We start from the raw sequence: 18660 nt of genomic DNA, 5'->3' as shown, positions 1-18660 counted from the left end.
AAATCAAGAACATGGCAACACAATTGTTAATGGTTAAAGACCTTAGATCTTCAGAGCATTATTTCCTTTTGGATATAATGATCTTCAGACAAAGGTCCTGAAGGACGTAACTTCATCATCTCAGTATGTAAATATGAATATAAATGTAAATACGATTAAGGGTGTGAAAGAACACTAAAGAATGAAAGATAATGACAAGATCCTCACAATTTATTTATATTCATATCCACATATAAGAATCAGCATTAATGATATTTATAATACAATTGTACCTTCAGTTCGCGAGAAGGCAAGAATGCAAAGATGATGCGAGAGAGAGAGAGATTACAATCCAGCGTGAACAGTATGGTGTTACTGTTCATCTATTTATAGGCACGGGACGCATCCCGGATAAGATTACATTCATACCCCTGACATTTACTCTTAGTTATAATACAAGTTATCAAGGACTAAGTAGTTCTTTCCCCCTTAGGTCGGTTTCGTCTTCCATCCAAGTCGAAGCTTCCTTGAGCCACAGCTTCGGCATCCATCCATGTCACCTTCGGGTTGTATATTCATATCACACGCCTTTATCATGAGAGAACTTTCATCCTAAAGCCAAAGCTTCCTGTAATAGTCTTTATCATACTGAAAACAAATGGTTAGTCACATTTTTTAGGACCTTCGGAAGAGGAAGGCCCCCAACACTACCATGCGATACAATGTCGATGAAGAACCTCCTATCCGTGATCTCAAAATTTTCCAATGGAGAGGCACAAGTACTAGTAAGGGCACGTTCTACCACCTTAGCATGGATGAAAAAAATGTCTGCATTGCTATACATGTACTCGAATATGGAAGAGATGGAGCCATATTTCACGTAAGTTTTTATTTTGCCCCATAATTTCTTTGCCAAGGAGCCATATTTAATTACTTATTTGTTATACAGTAAGTTTGACAAGGAAAATTGGACTTATTCCCATCAGCCTACAAGCAAACAACTAGATACAATGCGACGACATAGGAGGCAAGGAAGACCTAATTTTGTTGACTGGTTTCGGGAGCATGTAAACTCTTTATATTCCTTACTTTGATGCATTTAGCCTTTTACGCGAGGTAGTCATTTTAACTGTATGTTATTTGCAGTGCACAAAGACTCCTAACATACACGAGGACTTGAGACAACTATCTTATGGGACGGTGACTTGTAGAACCTTTGGTCGATACGATGTGAATGGCTACCGTTTTCGTTCAGACCAATTTGAAAAGTCTCGTCCTCGTGCAGCCACACGTAACACTGGAGTTGTGACTAGGGCACTCGATGCACTCGGAAGAGAAACTAATTATTATGGCATCATTCAAAACATTCTAGAGTTTAATTTTGCAGGGAACAAAACTTTGAAAGTAGTATTCTTTCTATGTGATTGGTTTGACAACAATAATGGGATTAGACAAAGTTAATATGGCATAAATGAAGTAAAGCACAAGGAACGACTTTGAGGCCATGATAATTTTATCCTTGCACACCAGTGCGAGCAGGTCTACTATATATTGTACCCAAATCCGAAGTTTAAATCATGGTGGGTAGTTCACAAGGTGAACCCTAGGGAACGTTTATGTCGGCGTTTCGAGACCGGGGGGTCCCTGGGCCGACGAGTGAAATGTCGCCGCGTGCCCCAGCCTAGATGGGTCGGCGCGAGGCCGAGCGCGAAGGGGGGAGAAAGGTGGTCGGAGACAGGCGTGAGAGAGGTCGAAATCCCGCAGCCTTCGTGTTCATCCCGCGCCCAGGTCGGGTGCGCTTGCAGTAGGGGGTTACAAGCGTCCACGCGGGAGAGGGAGCGAGCGGCCTCATGCGAGCGCCTGTCTCGTCCTCGTCCCCGCGCGGCCAACCCTCTGTAAGAGGGCCCTGGTCCTTCCTTTTATAGGCGTAAGGAGAGGATCCAGGTGTACAATGGGGGGTGTAGCAAAGTGCTACGTGTCTAGCGGAGGAGAGCTAGCGCCCTAAGTACATGCCGTCATGGCAGCCGGAGAGGTTTTGGCACCTGGTTCGTGTGGTGTCGTGGCCGTCGGAGGAGCGCTGGAGCCTAGCGGAAGGACAGTTGTCGGGGCTATCGAGTCCTTGCTGACGTCCTCTTGCTTCCGTAAGGGGGCTGAGAGCCGCCGTCGTCACAGAGTGTGCGGGGCACCATCATTGCCTATCTGGCGGAGCGAGCCAGATGGGACGCCGGTCGTGTTCCCCGTAGCCTGAGTCAGCTTGGGGTAGGGTAATGATGGCGCCTCCTGTCGACGTGGTCGGTCCGCGCCCTAGGTTGGGCGATGTGGAGGCTCCTCCGAGGTCGAGGTCGAGTCTGTCTTCCGTGGCCGTGGTCGAGTCCGAGCCCCTGGGTCGGGCGAGGCGGAGACCGTCGGCTAAGGCCAAGGCTGAGTCCGAGCCCTGGGGTCGGGTGAAGCGGAGTTCGTCGTCTTCTGGGGCTGAGCCCAAGTCCGAGCCCTGGGTCGGGCAGAGCGGAGTTCGCCATCTTCCGGGGCTTAGCCCAAGCCCGAGCCCTGGGTCGGGCGGAGCGGAGTTCGCCGTCTTCAGGGGCTTAGCCCGAGTCCGAGCCCTGGGTCGGGCGGAGCGGAGTTCGCCGTCTTCCGGGGCTTAGCCCGAGTCCGAGCCCTGGGCCGGGCGAAGCGGTGTTCGCCGTCTTCCGGGGCTTAGCTCGAGTCCGAGCCCTGGGTCGGCGGAGCGGAGTTCGCCGTCTTCCGGGGCTTAGCCTGAGTCCGAGCCCTGGGTCGGGCGGAGCGGAGTTCGCCGTCTTCCGGGGCTTAGCCTGAGTCCGAGCCCTGGGTCGGGCGGAGCGGTGCTTCCTATGGTGCCTGAGGCCGGGCCTGACTGCCTGTCAACCTCACTCTGTCAAGTGGCACTGCAGTCGGTGCGGCGCAGGTGGCGCTGTCCTTCTGTCAGGTCGGTCAGTGGAGCGACGAAGTGACTGCGGTCACTTCGGCTCTGTCGACTGAAGGGCGCGCGTCAGGATAAAGGTGTCAGGCCACCTTTGCATTAAATGCTCATGCGATCTGGTCGGTTGGCGCAGCGATTTGGTCAGGGTTGCTTCTTGGCGAAGACAGGGCCTCGGGCGAGCCAGAAATGTGTTCGTCGCTGGAGGGGGGCCTCGGGCGAGACGGAGATCCTCCAGGGTCGGCTGCCCTTGTCCGGGGCTAGGCTCGGGCGAGGCGTGATCGAGTCCCTCGAATGGACCGATCCCTGACTTGTTCGCACCCATCAGGCCTTTGCAGCTTTGTGCTGATGGGGGTTACCAGCTGAGAATTCGGAGCCTTGAGGGTACCCCTAATTATGGTCCCCGACAGTAGCCCCCGAGCCTCGAAGGGAGTGTTAACACTCGCTTGGAGGCTTTTGTCGCACTTTTTTGCAAGGGGACCAGCCTTTCTCGGTTGCGTTTTGTTCCGGTGGGTGCGCGCGAGCGCACCCGCCGGGTGTAGCCCCCGAGGCCTTGGAGGAGTGGTTTGACTCCTCCGAGGTCTTAATGCCTCGCGCAATGCTTTGGCTGGTCTGGTTGTTCCCTCATGCGAGCTGGCCGTAGCCCGGGTGCATGGTCGGGTCCCAAGTTCTTGGGCTGGTATGTTGACGCTGTCAACGGTTTGGCCGGAGCCGGGTTTGCGAGAGCAGCCCCCGAGCCTCTGCACAGGGCGAGAGGGCGATCAGGGACAGACTCGACTTTTTTACATACGCCCCTGCGTCGCCTTTCCGCAAGGAGGAGGGGGGAAAGCGCCATGTTGCCCTCGGAGGGCGCCGAACATGGTGTCTCCGGTGAGCTGCTGGCGGGTAATCCGAGCGGACGTCCGTGCCCCATTTGCTAGGGGTCGGCTAGAGGCCTAGAGGCGCGCCCAAAAGTACCTGCAGGTGATCTGCCGGACCCGGTTTCTTGTCGACGGGGTCCGAGGGCTCGATGCCTCCCTCTGATGGGATTCCGTTACAAGATCGTTCCCGCTGGTCTCAGAAATGTCCTAGGGTACCTCGGGAGCGCAGCCCGAGCCTTGGTTATGTATCGAACGTACCCATGGTCATCCCTCGCTCTGTGTCTGAGGTGGCTGTGAACCCTCCAAGGGCCAGCCTTCGAACCCCTGATCAGTAGTGGGCACGGAGCCCGAGTAGCCTGAGGCGGTCGTTGAACCCTTCCGAGGGGCCGGCCTTCGAACCTCTGACCAGTAGTGGGTGTGGAGCCCATGCGCTCTGAGGCGGCTGTTGAACCCTTCCGAGGGGCCAGCCTTCGAACCTCTGATCAGTAGGGAGGCTCGGAGCCTGGTTCCTTCACGGAGAAGGATCCTTTTCGGGGTATCCCCCTTTCCCGGTCCCTGTTGTAAGAGAGAGAAAGAGGAAAAAAGGAAAAGGATACGAAATCGAACGACGCGGTCATTATGGCGAAGGCGAAGCGTCGCTTGCTTCTCCTGCCAGAGGCGCCGCCTGTCCCGCCGCGGAGTTAATGCGACGGGGCGAGTGGTTCGCGGGGCGGCCGTTGCACGTGCGCGGGCCGTTCGAGGAACGGAACACGGGCGTGTCGTCTTCACGCCGTGAGAGAGGGTTCTCTCGCTGCCCCTGGATAGGACGTAAGCCTGGCTGACGACGTGACCGCTGCTCCTGCCCGCCTGCCACCGCTATTACTGCCGGCCCATTTTTGGCCGCATTGCCCGTCGCGCCAGGCTGGCGCTGCTGGGTCGTGTGCTGGGTCGCCTCGAGTCGCGGCATTGGTTCCGCAGTCGAGGAGGCGCGGTAGTGGCGCGGGTGGTGGTGTAGTCGCTCGCACGCAGCATCCGGCGCGCCGGTTGCATGACGCATGGGCCTGGGCCTCCATGCTGGGCGTGTTGGAAGTCGGAGAAGTGCGCCCACTTGGCGCGGTTTGCATGCCGCCTGCATGGCTGCCCGCCCTTTAGCCCGTTGGTCTGGGCAAAAGTGGAGGGCCGCTTGTAACCACTGGGCGGTTGCATGCACCGCGCGCGGCGGTTTGGCTTCTTCTGCTCTGGGCCAGCTTGCATGACGCGTGGGACCCAGCCCCCGCACCGCAGGGGGAGGACCTTGGAGCGTGTTGGAGAAGACTCAGCCCACGACGGCCGGGGACGCAAGTAGGGAGAGTCGCCTATAAAAGGAGGGTGACCCCCTTGAAAGGCGACCATGTCTTCGTGCTCCCTTATGCATCATGTCTTTCCACCTTCCGAGCCCCCGGATGGGGGATGCCCGCAGTCCTTCCGCCTTGTCGTTGGGGGAACGCAACTCCGTGGGAGTTGGTACCTTTCAGCCATCGTTCGGCTTCAAGGATTTTCATCATGCAGCCCGGCTGCACCCCTCCGCCGGCGGTCACCCAAGACGGTGACCACCAGCCCCTGGATGGGGAGAGGCAAGCCGGGCTGTGATCTTGGTCCCGCCCTCAGCTTCAAGGATGTTCATCATCCTTGCTGGGGCGGAGAGCAAGGCGAGCCGGGGCTCTACCTCCCGCGCGGGCCGGTTGGCCACCTCTTCTTCCAGCTTCTGGTGGTGGCAACCATCCTCCAGCTCTACGGAGGAGGCATCCTCCAGCCATGCTGGGGAAGGCGAACTGTTGCTGCCCAGCTAGGATGCAACATTCCGCCCTCTTCCTCGCTTTCATGGCGAGGACGGGAACGAGGACCTGCCGGTGCGCTTTGGAGCGGCCCGCTCTTTGGCTTTGATGGCTGGTTCGCGTCCCTTGAGCGGGAACGCGAACGAGAGCCTTCCGGCGGCCGCGTCTGTCCTGGGACCATGGCTGCTGCTGCAGAGGTCGCTGGCGAGTCACCTGGAACTCGTCGCCACGCAGGCTCCCCGGTGTGGAGGTTGTTCATACCCGCGGGGACGGAACCGGAGTTTCGTTTGTAATGGCACTTTGAATGCCAGTGTTTTTGTTCATTGTGGCTGTCGAGGCCTGAACATGTATGTAATTTTGGGCATGGAGCCGTGTTTTTCCTCATTTTCGAGCACTAAGACTCGCCTGTTGGTTGTCTGAACCGCTTCACCAAGCGTGAGTCGCCCCGTGTGAAGGTGACGAGTGAGGTATCCGTATCCCGGAGGCGTAGGAGTCCCTCGGCTCGATCGGCCTTGCTGTCCGAGGCTTCTCTTGCTTAGTTAAAGGAACCCCTCGGCCGCTCTTCGATGAGCCGAGGCCAGGGGTAGCGGTGTCAGCACGGGCAGAGGCAGAGTTGGCTCGAAAAGAAGACTTGGTCGACCGGAGCCTGGCCGGGTCGTCCGTTAGCGGGACCGACGCCGGAGTTGATCTGCCGAGGCCTCGGGTCGGGCTGATGTCTTCGGGGGACAGCTGGCCGAGGCCTCGGGGTGACCAGCCGAGCCGCCTGCTCGGGCCGGATTCTCGGAGAAGACCCAGGCGGCGATGGCCTGGGCGTGATGACGAAGTCGTCCTTCAGAGTGGAGACCCTCGGACCGCGTCGCCGTCCGAGGCTAGGTCGGACCTCGCTGAAGGTGTAGTTGATGCCGAGGGTGCTGCTGCTCCCTTCAACCGTCAAGATCCGAGCCTGCGGGATCGGATCATCTTGTAGCGTGTGTTTTCTGCGGCCGCCGAGGCCCAAACACACCCTCGCCGTGTTGTAAAGCTGCGTTTCTTTTCCTCCTGTTTCGAGTATCTGGACTTTTTCGTCGGTAACAGAATTATCTGTGCGAGCGAGAGTTGCTTCTCGCGGAAGGTGATGAGTGAGGTATCCGTATCCCGGAGGCATAGGAGTCCCTCGGCTCGGTCGGCCTTGCCGCTTACGCGCACTCTTACCCGTCCATAGGGTTCTGTCACCGATGTAGTTGAGAAGGCTCGAAGAATCGCTTCGGCAGAGGAGCTTTCGAACGTGAAGACTTGTTGGATCCGTGGAATCACTTATCCGAACATGAGTTACTTATCGCAGAAGGTGATGAGTGAGGTATCCGTATCCTGGAGGCGTAGGAGTCCCTCGGCTCGGTCAGCCTTGGCTGCTTACGTGTACTCCGTCGTTTTCAGGATCCACTTTCGAAGTAGTTGAAAAGCACGAAAGACATTCTGGCAGAAAAGATCTTTTTTCGAGAAAAATTTCGACGCAGAGGGGGTTCCCCCCTTTTAGCCCCCGAGGGAGGGTCGGGCTTTGCCGAGGCAAGGCTGACCCTTCCTTGATGACTAAACTTTGCGCGGGAGCGAGGTATATGAACAACTTGAAAGCATCTTAAGGGTAGAAGCGACGTAGCTGTTGGATGTTCCAAGCGTTGCTGTAGACTTCGCCTTGACTGTTGGCCAGCTTGTACGTTCCGGGCTTCAGAACTTTGTCGATGACGAACGGCCCCTCCCAGGGGGGCGTGAGCTTGTGCCGCCCTCAGGCGTCTTGTCGCGGCCGAAGCACCAGGTCGCCCACCTGGAGGTCTCGGGACCGGACCCCTCGGGCGTGGTAGTGTCGCAGGGACTGCTGGTACCGCGCCGAGTGTAGCAAGGCCTTATCCCGAGCCTCTTCCAGCTGGTCCAGCGAGTCTTCTCGACTAGCTTGGTTGCTTTGGTCGGCGTAGGCCTTCGTCCTCGGGGAACCGTATCCTAAGTCTGTGGGCAAGATGGCCTCGGCCCCATAGACTAGAAAGAACGGCGTGAAGCCCGTTGCTCGGCTCAACGTTGTCCTCAGGCTCCAAACTACCGAGGGGAGTTCCTTCATCCATCGCTTGCCGAACTTGTTGAGGTCGTTGTAGATTCGAGGCTTGAGTCCTTGTAGAATCGTGCCGTTGGCACGCTCTACTTGCCCATTCGTCATGGGGTGAGCCACGGCGGCCCAGTCCACCCGGATGTGGTGATCCTCGCAGAAGTCCAGGAACTTTCTGCCGGTGAACTGGGTGCCGTTGTCGGTGATGATGGAGTTCGGGACCCTGAAACGATGGATGATGTTGGTGAAGAACGCCACCGCCTGTTCGGACCTGATGCTATTTAGGGGTCGGACCTCGATCCACTTGGAGAATTTGTCGATGGCGACCAACAGGTGCGTGTAGCCACAGGTGCCTTCTGCAAGGGGCCGACGAGGTCCAGACCCCACACAGCAAAAGGCCAGGTGATGGGTATGGTCTGCAGAGCCTGAGAAGGCAGGTGGGTCTGCCTTGCGTAGAACTGACACCCTTCGCAGGTGCGGACAATTCTAATGGCGTCGGCCACCGCCGTCGGCCAGTAGAAACCTTGCCGGAAAGCGTTTCCGACAAGGGCTCGAGGTGCTGCGTGATGGCCGCAAGCCCCGAGTGTATCTCTCGTAGGAGTTCCTGACCTTCGGCGATGGAGATGCATCGCTGGAGGATGCCTGAGGGGCTGCGGTGGTAGAGCTCCTTCCCATCTCCCAGCAAGACGAACGACTTGGCGCGCCGCGCCAACCGCCGAGCTTCGGCTCGGTCGAGGGGGAGCTCTCCTCGGTGGAGATATTGCAGGTACGGGGTCTGCCAGTTTTGATCAGGCATGACCCCGCTTCGCTCCTCCTCGACGTGCAGTGTCTCGCCCTCGGGGGCCGAAGGTACCTCGGGCCGAGCCGAGGGTGCCTCGGACTGAGCCGAGGGTACCTCGGGCTGGGCCGAGGGCGCCTCGGGCTCGGGCGTGCCGTCGATCTTGACAGAGGGTTGATGCAGGTCTCGGGAGAAGACGTCCGGGGGAACCGTTGTTCGCCCCGAGGCTATTTTAGCCAGCTCGTCCACAGTCTCGTTGTAGCGCCAGGCGATGTGGTTGAGCTCGAGCCCGTAGAATTTGTCTTCCAGGCGTCGAACCTCATCGCAGTAGGCCTCCATCTTTGGGTCGCGGCAGTGGGAGTTCTTCATGACTTGGTCGTTGACGAGCTGCGAGTCGCCGCGAGCGTCGAGGCGTTGGACCCCTAGCTCGATGGCGATCCACAACCCGTTGACTAGAGCCTCATACTCAGCCACATTGTTGGACGCTGGGAAATGGAGGCATAGCACGTAGCGTAGGTGCTTCCCGAGGGGCGAGATGAAGAGTAGGCCTGCGCCGGCTCCCGTCTTCATCAGCGACCCGTCGAAGAACATGGTCCAGAGCTCCGGCTGGATCGGAGCTGTTGGGAGCTAGGTGTCGACCCATTCAGCCACGAAGTTCGCCAAGACCTGGGACTTGATGGCCTTCCGAGGGGCGAACGAGATTGCTTCGCCCATAATTTCCACCGCCCACTTTGCAATCCTACCTGAGGCCTCTCGGCACTGGATGATCTCCCCCAGGGGGAAGGATGACACCACAGTTACCGGATGAGACTCGAAGTAGTGTCGCAGCTTCCGCCGTGTCAGGATCATCGTGTATAGCAGCTTCTGAACTTATGGGTAGCGGATCTTGGTTTCGGACAGTACCTCGCTGATGAAGTAGACTGGCCTCTGAACGGGCAATGCATGCCCCTCTTCTCGTCTCTCGACCACAATCGCGGCGCTAACCACCTGAGTGGTCGCGGCGACGTAGATCAAGAGGGCTTCTCCGGCAGCTGGGGGCACCAAGATAGGCGCATTCGTGAGGAGCGCCTTCAGGTTCCCGAGGGCTTCCTCGGCCTCAGGGGTCCAAGTGAAGCTCTCGGCCTTCCTTAAGAGGCGGTACAGAGGCAGACCTCTTTCGCCGAGGCGTGAGATGAAGCGGCTCAGAGCCGCGAGACATCCCATGACCCTCTGTACGCCCTTCAAGTCCTTGATGGGCCCCATGCTGGTGATAGGGGCACGGCTCCTTGAGCATCTTGTCGAAGAGGTTGGCACCTCCGGGGGGTTTCCGAGGGTTCTTGTACTCGACGGCGGCGACAAGGTCCGCGTCGGCGGCGTCGCGTTTCGCTTGCGACTTCTTCTTGCCCTTCTTCTTGGCGTCGCGCTGAGTTGACGCCTCGGGGGCATCTTCCGGTGGGCGGCCCTGGGGCTGCTTGTCCTTCCGGAAGATAGCCTCGACCGCCTCCTGGCCAGAGGCGAACTTGGTGGCGATGTCCAACAGCTCGCTCGCCCTGGTGGGGGTCTTGCGACCCAGCTTGCTCACCAGGTCACGGCAGGTGGTGCCGGCGAGGAACGCGCCGATGACATCTGAATCGGTGATGTTGGGCAGCTCGGTGCGCTGCTTCGAGAATCGCCGGATGTAGTCCCGGAGAGACTCTCCCGGCTGCTGTCGGCAGCTTCGGAGGTCCCAGGAATTTCCGGGGCGCACGTACGTACCCTGGAAATTGCCGGTGAATGCTTGGACCAGGTCGTCCCAGTTGGAGATCTGCCCCGGAGGCAGGTGCTCCAACCAGGCGCGAGCGGTGTCGGAGAGGAACAGGGGGAGGTTGCGGATGATGAGGTTGTCATCGTCCGTTCCACCCAGTTGGCAGGCCAGCCGGTAGTCCGTGAGCCACAGCTCCGGTCTCGTCTCCCCCGAGTACTTTGTGATAGTAGTCGGGGGTCGGAACCGGGTCGAGAACGGCGCCCGTCGTATGGCCCGGCTGAAGGCCTGCGGACCGGGTGGTTCGGGCAAGGGACTCCGATCCTCCCCGCTGTCGTAGCGTCCCTCACGCCTGGGGTGGTAGCCTCGGCGCACCCTCTCGTCGAGGTGGGCCCGATGGTCGCGGTGATGGTGCTCGTTGCCGAGGCGACCCGGGGCCGCAGGCGCTGTGTTGCGCGTGCGCCCGGTGTGGACCGAGGCTTCCCGCATGAATCGGGAAGTCGCGGCGCGATGTTCTGAGGGGTACCCCTGCCTTCGGGAGGCGGAGCTCTCGGCCCGTCGGACCGCGGCGCCTTCCAGGAGATTCTTGAGCTCTCCCTAGATTCGCCGCCCCTCGGTGGTTGATGGCTCTGGCATCGCATGGAGAAGCATTGCTGCTGCGGCCAGGTTCTGGCCGACCCCACTGGAAGCGGGTGGCGGCCTCATCCTGACATCGTCGGCGATGCGGTGCTGAAAGCCCTGGGGTAGATGACGCATTTCTCCGACCGGAGGCTGGCCCGCCCATTCCTGCCCGACATCCCGGCGGATCGGCTCAAGCGCTCCTGCTCCCTCGTCGAGCCTGGCCTGCACCCCGCGGATTTGCTCGAGCTGTGGGTCATGGCCCCCCGCCTGAATGGGGACCACATCTAGCTCCCGTAGGATGTCAACGCGAGGCACCGGCCTAGGGAGATCACCGTCCTCCAGCATACCGAGATGGTTGTCTTCGGAGGGACCCCCTAGATCGACGTGGAAACATTCGCGGCTTGGGCCACAATCCTCATCGCCGAGGCTGCGGCTTCCGTCGGAACAGTCGGAAAGGCAGTAGTCGCATGCGGTCATGAAGTCCCGCATGGCACTGGGGTTGCCAAGTCCAGAGAAATCCCAACAGAAGTCGGGCTCGTCATCTTCCTCGGACCTCGAGGGCCCGTAGGTCGAGACGTCCGTCAGCAGGTCCCAGGGTGACCGCGTACGATACCCCAGAGGGTTTGGACTCGCCTCTACGAGAGCGTCCGCCGAAGCGAAGCCACTTGGTGGGTCGAGGCTGAATCCAAGGGGCATGAGATGGGAATCGATCGGTACCTCTTGGTCGACGGGCGGTGATGAAGTCACGTCAGAGAATGACTGCACCGTCGTCTCAGGTACGAGGGTGACATCCAGCAAGCCTTTCGCGAGCGTGCTGGCGTCGTCCGTTTGCTCGGAATCGGCGTGTTGCAGGGAGACGGCGCTCGTCTTCGTCTCAAACGCGAGGTCGATGCCCGACGCGCCCCCCGTTGGTGCGCTGGCGCCGTCGACTCGCTCGACAGCCGACGAGGCGCTGCCTCCTGCTTGGCCTTGGTTGCCTCGCCTCCTCCTCCGTCGGCGGGGGAGAGGACGGGGTGAGCTCGAATGTTGTTCTTCCACCACGCGGGGAAGACGTCGTCAATTCCGCCGCCGGCGGGCGGGCTGCCGGCTGCCATTGTCGCTGTCGCACGACGGGGGAAGGAGTATCATGTCGTAGCTGCCGTCGAGGGACATGAACTCAAGACTCCCGAGACGGAGCACCGTCCCGGGCCGGAGAGGTTGCTGGAGACTGCCCATCTGGAGCTTCACGGGAAGCTGTTCGTCAACACGCAGCAGGCCCCTACCTGGCGCGCCAACTGTCGGCGTTTCGAGACCGGGGGGTCCCTGGGCCGACGAGTGAAATGTCGCCGCGTGCCCCAGCCCAGATGGGTCGGCGCGAGGCCGAGCGCGAAGGGGGGAGAAAGGTGGCCGGAGACAGGCGTGAGAGAGGTGGAAATCCCGCGGCCTTCGTGTTCGTCCCGCGCCCAGGTCGGGTGCGCTTGCAGTAGGGGGTTACAAGCGTCCACGCGGGAGAGGGAGCGAGCGGCCTCACGCGAGCGCCTGTCTCGTCCTCGTCCCCGCGCGGCCAACCCTCTGTAAGAGGGCCCTGGTCCTTCCTTTTATAGGCATAAGGAGAGGATCCAGGTGTACAATGGGGGGTGTAGCAAAGTGCTACGTGTCTAGCGGAGGAGAGCTAGCGCCCTAAGTACATGCTGTCGTGGCAGCCGGAGAGGTTTTGGCACCCGGTTCGTGTGGTGTCGTGGCCGTCGGAGGAGCGCTGGACCCTGGCGGAAGGACAGCTGTCGGGGCTGTCGAGTCCTTGCTGACGTCCTCTTGCTTCCATAAGGGGGCTGGGAGCCGCCGTCGTCATAGAGCATGCGGGGCGCCATCATTGCCTATCTGGCGGAGCGAGCCAGATGGGACGTCGGTCTTGTTCCCCGTATCCTGAGTCAGCTTGGGGTAGGGTAATGATGGCGCCTCCTGTCGACGTGGTCGGTCCGCGCCCTAGGTTGGGCGATGTGGAGGCTCCTCCGAGGTCGAGGTCGAGTCTGTCTTCCGTGGCCGTGGTCGAGTCCGAGCCCCTGGGTCGGGCGAGGCGGAGACCGTCGGCTGAGGCCAGGGCTGAGTCCGAGCCCTGGGGTTGGGTGAAGCGGAGTTCGTCGTCTTCTGGGGCTGAGCCCAAGTCCGAGCCCTGGGTCGGGCAGAGCGGAGTTCGTCGTCTTCCGAGGCTTAGCCCAAGTCCGAGCCCTGGGTCGGGCGGAGCGGAGTTCGCTGTCTTCAGGGGCTTAGCCCGAGTCCGAGCCCTGGGTTGGGCGGAGCGGAGTTCGCTGTCTTCCGGGGCTTAGCCCGAGTCCGAACCCTGGGTCGGGCGGAGCGGTGTTCGCCGTCTTTCGGGGCTTAGCCCGAGTCCGAGCCCTGGGTCAGGCGGAGCGGAGTTCACCGTCTTCCGGGGCTTAGCCTGAGCCCGAGCCCTGGGTCAGGTGGAGCGGAGTTCGCCGTCTTCCGGGGCTTAGCCCGAGTCCGAGCCCTGGGTCGGGCGGAGCGGTGCTTCCTATGGTGCCTGAGGCCGGGCCTGACTGCCTGTCAACCTCACTCTGTCAAGTGGCACTGCAGTCGGTGCGGCACAGGCGGCGCTGTCCTTCTGTCAGGTCGGTCAGTGGAGCGGCGAAGTGACTGCGGTCACTTCGGCTCTGTCGACTGAAGGGCGCGCGTCAGGATAAAGGTGTCAGGCCACCTTTGCATTAAATGCTCATGCGATCTGGTCGGTTGGCGCAGCGATTTGGTCAGGGTTGCTTCTTGGCGAAGACAGGGCCTCGGGCGAGCCGGAAATGTGTTCGTCGCTGGAGGGGGCCTCGGGCGAGACGGAGATCCTCCGGGGTCGGCTGCCCTTGTCCGGGGCTAGGCTCGGGCGAGGCGTGATCGAGTCCCTCGAATGGACCGATCCGTGAATTGTTCGCACCCATCAGGCCTTTGCAGCTTTGTGCTGATGGAGGTTACCAGCTGAGAATTAGGAGCCTTGAGGGTACCCCTAATTATGGTCCCCGACAGTTTACATACTCCTTGTACTGTTGGTTATCAATTCAAAGATGGATAGGCCGATGATGTTTATCAAGAAGAAGAATTGCCAACCACTTTTACTGTCGATGAGGGTGTTACACTCAACTCACTAGTCGAAGACCGTAACGATGTCACTGCTGATGAGTGTGTTGCACCGAAACAAAAACGAGATCCACGGAACAAAAAATCCACATTGCGAGCTTTGGATCGAAGAATACTCCTTGATCGTGATTCCGATGAATTTTGATGTGTAATGCATAATTTAATTTTATGTGATGTATTATTGTTTTTTATTAATTCACTTAATTTTATGGAGCTAATACCTTTAATGTTTTTCTATTGAACAGGATGAGTGGTAGGAAAACAAAGCACGCTGCGAGGGGGTTTCTTAGTGCGGCTAGCAAGATAGTCCCTCGTGCACGTTCCCTTTTCCAAGGGAGTTCTTCTAGCCAGAGCAGACAGGAGGCGTTGTTGAGACATGCCTGGCCAGAACTGTGTGATACACCTATCGCTCTACAAAGGAGTACCAATGTAAATGTTTGTGTAATTGATCTTATTTGTCATTCACTTATATATAAATGTGTCTTACATGTCTCTATTTCATGTCCATAGGAAGAGGAGGACGAGGAGGAGGAGGTGCAGCACCATGAGGAGGAGGTGCAACACCATGAGGAGGAGGAGGTGCAGGGCCATGAGGAGGAGGAGGTCGCGGGCATAGATGCTGAGGCGTATGATGATACCATCGAGGCTCCTGCCGCTCGACGGAGGGGCACTCGGAAGGGCCACTTTGTCCTACCTCTGTCAGCGCCTGCACAATCCGAAGCTCGGGTACTGATCATCTCGGTTGGTGATAGGTACTCACGTTTGGCCACTTTGTTTTTTCTTATTTGTTTAATTTATTATACACTATATATATGACATGACTTCCTTGTTTTTTTGTCATGCAGCCAATGGAATGCCACGTCTTTCGACGGTCGAGGTCACCATAGACAGGTTAATCAAGTCTTAGGTAACCTCTGTCGTCTACATAATCCAGGAATTGTGACTGACTCGAAAGGTGTGGTGGTTCCTTGCACTAGCTGGTCGCACTTCGCACTAGCTCTACATGCTACATATGGAACAGCTCAAGGCGCCGTCAAGCATGACTTTTGGGTAAGAGTAAATTTTCAAACTAACATTTTATGATTTGTTTCAAACTAACTTTATTTTCGATGTTGGGCAAAGACGCTATCGTGTGGAACCTGAGGCTCAAGAGCATGCAGACCGAGTATTAGAGAAAAATGTGAAGGTGTGCAAGGATGCATTTTCCAATGCTCGTCTACAGGTTGTGAACGCGTACATGAAGCGTTGAGGGCATTCTATCAACAACTTTCGACAATATTCGGATGTCTAGTTAACTGTAGACTAGTACATGGAGGTAAAATCTAATTTAGCAGCTCATTCAGATGTGAATGTATTTTTGTGCTAACGCTTAGATGCAGGTAACTCTTCCATGGATGGAACACCGTCCGCAGGCTTACAAGGCTTTGTGTGAGATATGGGCTTCACCAGAGTTGATTGAGAAGTCAAACAGGAATCGACATAGGCAGCGCCATCAGCAGGACAAGGACGATGATGAGGTCATAGTCAACCATAGCTATGGGGCTGATGGACAAACTCGGTTAGCGAAACGAATGGTGAGTATGTAGTATTTTGTTTTATTCAAAATGGAACCGGTTTAAACTCATATATTTGCAGGAGGCTCAAACTAGAGTTGTCCCGAGCCCAATTGATGTTTATAGTAGAGGGCATAAAGCGAAAAATAGTGAAATCTCCGATGAGCTATGTAGTCAAGCGACTGTTGAGCGTATGGTTAGTTGTTGTTAGGATTAATGTTTTCTTGCCATATAGCTATAAATTATATGTGTGTTGAACCTTCATATTGTATTGCAGGAGACTTACAGGCAGGAGATGGTTAGGAAGTATGGAGAAGACTACGATTGGCGAGGAGCGCCTACCATCGACGCTGAAGTTGTGCATTCTATTGGAGGAAATGCGCATGGACGATATTAACTTGTGAATTTTTTTCAATAATATTGGAACTATGACCGAATAGCTAATTTTCATGTTTTTCAAGATATTCTATGTTTACCAGTGTGATCGATTCGAAGGAGTTGTGGTCTTGTGGCGGCTCTTCATCGCAGGAGGGTTGTTGTATACTACAAGACGGTTGATCTTTAGCGACCCTTATTAGGTACCAACTGTTGGTTGCTAAAGATTAGGGACCTACAGTCAGTCGCTAAATCCTTTTGTAGCAACGGTCGGTTGGTTGCTAAAAGTCTAGAAATGTAACAACTTATGGTTGGTCCCTATAGATGTCGTCGGGGACTAGCGGTGGGTCGCTATAGAGCAAGGATCACTATCAAATCTTATAACCTGAACGTACCTGTAGATGTTAGTGACTACAAATTAATTTAAAAATGCATTTCGAAATAAATAAAAAAAGAAAACCCTCCCTAACCCTAAGGCCCACTAGGGGCCCATCTACCTAACTCTCCCTCCCACGCCGTCCCTGCCAACCCTAGAGCCTCTCCAGTCTCCACTGCTCGGCCGCCGCCTGCCACAGCCCGCCGTCCACTAGTCTCGCCTCCCAGCGTCCGCTCCACGCCTCCACTGCTACCGGCGTCCGCTCCATTGCTCCCGGCGTCCGGCGTTCTGCTCCTGCGTCGTCCTATCTCCCTGGGATTTTTACCAGCCGCACTCGCTTGCCGTCTTCATCTTTCCCAGCCGATTCCCTCTCCCTCACGGCGTCCTCTCCCATGGCCGTCGGCCCTCCCCGCCATGGTGGTCGCGCCTCTGCTCGTCCTCGCTGCTCCCTAGTGCTCGGCTAGGGAGTTTCCCTTCCTCTCGCGCCCATCTCCCTCTCGCATTTCCCTGCTCGCCAGCCATCTCTCTGGCGCTCGTCCTGGCTGTAGCCTCCCCCATGGCGGCTCTCTGGTCCTTTTCTGCAGCAGGTCGGCATCCCATCCCCTTCCCCTCTCTGCTGATGGCCGCAGCGCCCAGGATCCTTCCCAGACGTGCTCGGTCCCCTTCCTATAGCCGGTCGTCGTTTCCCCTTGCTGCTCTTGGAGCCGGTCGTCCCCGCCATGATGCCCTATCCCAACAGCAAACATGTCGTCACATCTGCTCCCCATGCTCAGCTCACCCCTGCTCCCTAACGGCATCACCTGCAACAGCCACGTTTTCTCGCTCCCTTTCCCAATCTCGCACCAGCGCCTGTCCTCCAGCCTCCCCCATGGCTCCCCTCACCTCTCCCGTGAGCACTAGCCCAGCTGTGGTACAGCAGCAGCAGGCTGGACCTCTGTAGTCCCGATGAGGAGAAGAAAGCTTTAGTGTGGCGCTTGTCAAGTGTTTGATAAAATGGCTGAACCTGGAATCGTTGTCGTGTCCACCATGTCAGAGTCATTTGGGTCCATGGTAAGTTGTTTTACTAATTTTGTTCACTACCTTAATGAATAGATATATTGGTCCATGATTCTCTTGTCCATTGCCTAGGTGTGTTGTGGTGATAACTTCTAGGTCTTTGTCGTTGTTTGTGTCCTATCCATGGCATCGTAAGGGACGGCACTCCCTCTTCCCTTTTATGTTCATGTCATTGTTAGTGTATTAGATAATTGATGAAATGTCCTAGTTTGTGTCCTATCCATGGCATCGTATTAGATAATTGATGAAAGGCGACTTTCTGTTGGTTGCTAAATGTATAGTATGACGACTTACAGTTGGTTGCTAAATCTATAGTACAGCAACCCACGGTTGGTCGCTAAATATACAATATTAGCAACGGACGGTCGGTCGCTAAAAAGATGTCGGTCGCTAAAGCCTTTAGCGACGACACTTACAGCGACCATCCTTATGGGTCGCTAAAAGTTTTTAGCGACCAATCATAGGTCGCTGAAAGCCGTTTTAGCAACCAACCGTAGGTCGCTGTAGGTGAACCGTCGTGTAGTGGTAGCAGCCGTAGTCGGCTCTCTAGCATGGAAGACGCTATGAGAGAGCAGCAATAAAGGTTTCATGAAGATCTGTGGCAACAACAAATGACATTCCTCCAATAGCAATCAGAGTACATGGCTGCTTACAACGCACAGGCGCAACAAGCAATGAACGTGATTGTCTTATTTATTCTCAACACGGTCAATATCTGTCCTATAACTGATATATTGTATTTGCAACAGTCTTGGTTTTTAGAGCAGGCACAGCAACAACCATTCGTTTTCCCTCAATTTCAGTCGTCGATGCCTTGGTGGGGATTACATGCTCCGTCACCTCCACCTCAGGTGCTTCAGTTTAGTTAAGACTTATAGTTTATATTAACCTTTCAAATCTTGACTAAACTTGATTTTGTAGGATCCGGGGTTATGGGCCACAACACGCCACCACTGGTGATACCAGCACTAGGAGGAGCTTATGCAGGGGAGCGAGCTACAGCAGAAGAGGTTAATTTGACAAACAATTCGTTGGAATAGTGGTCATTTAAACACTATCGTTATTAATGTCTTCTGTTTTCTTTAGAATCCAAACCAGTAACACGACTTCGTCAACGAGTTGTTCGCTTTTGGAGGTAGTGGTCATAACTCCAACGACCCCGATATGTGATGGTTTGAGTATTGTGCCAAATTGTGAGTTTGTTTATATTGTAATGGACTATGTGATATATTCAAACTGTGATGTGGTGAACTGTGAACTTGATTTTGGTGAACCGTGATGTGGTTGTGAAGAATTGTGATATTTTGTTTTAAATATGTGTAATTCTGAAATTACGGTTTCTATCATATTATTGTGATTATATTGTGGTTGAAATTTCTGTTTTTTCATTTATTTTAAAAAAATCTCTGAAATTGGTAATTTT

The sequence above is a fragment of the Zea mays genome, chromosome 4 (genome assembly GCF_902167145.1).
Source record: "Zea mays cultivar B73 chromosome 4, Zm-B73-REFERENCE-NAM-5.0, whole genome shotgun sequence".
NCBI lineage: Eukaryota > Viridiplantae > Streptophyta > Magnoliopsida > Poales > Poaceae > Zea > Zea mays.
Note: the sequence above shows the minus strand (reverse complement) of the source record.